This window comes from Malania oleifera, chromosome 13 (genome assembly GCF_029873635.1).
Source record: "Malania oleifera isolate guangnan ecotype guangnan chromosome 13, ASM2987363v1, whole genome shotgun sequence".
NCBI classification, from domain to species: Eukaryota; Viridiplantae; Streptophyta; class Magnoliopsida; order Santalales; family Ximeniaceae; genus Malania; species Malania oleifera.
Window position 1 is genome coordinate 70,794,910 of NC_080429.1, and position 1,963 is coordinate 70,796,872.

Sequence of the window (1,963 nt, forward strand, 5' to 3'; positions counted from 1 at the left end):
TTCTTATTTTTTTTTTTAAAAAGTTCACCATCTTTGGCTTCATAGAAATTAGTCAAGATTATTTGTAATTTAAAATTTTTAATAATATTTGCTTAACTGCACTTTGCATATAATTTTATCCAACGAATCTAATTTTTCATAAATTTTTAGAACAAAATGCACCAGCACTTGTATGGTAAGAGTGTTAATTTTAAGAAATTTTAATGTAAGAGTTGTGTTGCAATACATAATAGAATTGTGAAACTAGTTAAAACTTAAATGTGTAATTCATTCATTTTATTTTTGAATTTCATCAGATTTTTATATTAAATGTAATTATTTTAGTTAAAACATTCTATAATCGTTATTCTAAAAGGCAATGTGTGAATATTGAAAGCAGTATGAAAATCATCCAACATGAGGAGCCTTTTAATTTCTGTTTTTGACCCTTTTGGGATTCAAATAAAAAACCTTCAATAACAATGTTTGGCATTGACAAGATACTATTAGTAAAAAATAAATAGATTCATTCAAAACTTTTCGACGAAGAAAGTTCATGTATTATTGAATTACAGAATTTAAATATTTTTAAACAATTGCAATTGATTTTTGGAGTGTTTTAGGATTTGTTTAGTTGCGAAAAATATTTTTTATTGAGTTATTTGAATATGCTTTTCTATTTTTAGATTTTAAAATAATCACAAATGACAACTTGTGCTCTAATTTTTAAAATTTTATATTATGTAATATTGGAAATCGGGGGCTTAAATTTGGATTTGTGTTGATCTAGAAGAAATTTTATGCATAATCTATACAAATTAAATTGTAATATTCAAATCCATACTCTCATATGCAAAATGAGAGTTGAAAACTTAGAAAAATAATGAAAAGATGTTTTCTAACTTTTCTATGTTAATATGAAAAATTAAAAAATAAGGTGAGGTTTTTATTATTATTTGAAAAGTTAGAAATGAAAAATAGAACTATTTTCACAAACAAATAGTGCCAAAGTCGTTTATTGTTATTCATATATTTCATACAGACGTTTTAAAATAATGAAAAATTAGCTAATATTTTTGTAATTTGTTTAATAATAAAAATAGAAATAAAAATTATTTTCCAAAATAAATAGGCCGTTATATCTCTTTTGTTAATTTATGATCAAGTAACCAAATGAAAATTTAAAAATCGACTACTTTGTGTAAACTCTTTTATAGGTGACAAATTTCAAGCATGCCATTTCACATACGACAACGACAAACTTTAAGACCCACTAGGAGGGATTGATTACATGAATCCTTTTTTGCCAATTCACCGGATCAAGAGTATTTTCATATATTAGATTAAGGGTTATTAACTCCTTCCTCTATACCTCATTCTAAATTATTTTAGGTTAATCCCTACCTCTCTTTGTACAGGAAATAATAACTAACTCACTCCTCCTCACAGGTGCTCTACCAAGTCTGTGTTTTAAACACTCAAACCATTTAAATTGCCCCTCCTTTATCTTGTTTTCAACCAGTGCTATACCTAAGTTATTGCATATATGCTCGTTTCTTACTTTACCTTTTAATGTTAAACCACTTATTCACCTTAATATTTACATTTTAGCAACTTTTACTTTTTGTACATATTGTTTCTTTGTTGCCCAATATTCTAAATCATAAAACATAATTGACCTCATAGCCGTCTTATAAAACTTTCCTTTTGAATTTAAGGATATTCTACGGTCACACAACACACCTGATGCATTCTTCCATTTACTTAACCTATTTTTATTCTATGTGCCACATCTTTTTTTAATTTCCCCTTCAACTTACATAATAAATCCAAGATATCTAAATTTTTAGTGTTATTAATATATTGATTATAAAGTTTAACCTTCTCTCTATTGCTACTCACATGACTAAAATTACATTTCATGTATTCTATTATTTCTACTTATCCCAAATCCTTTAAACTCTATTTTGACTCTCCAAAGTTC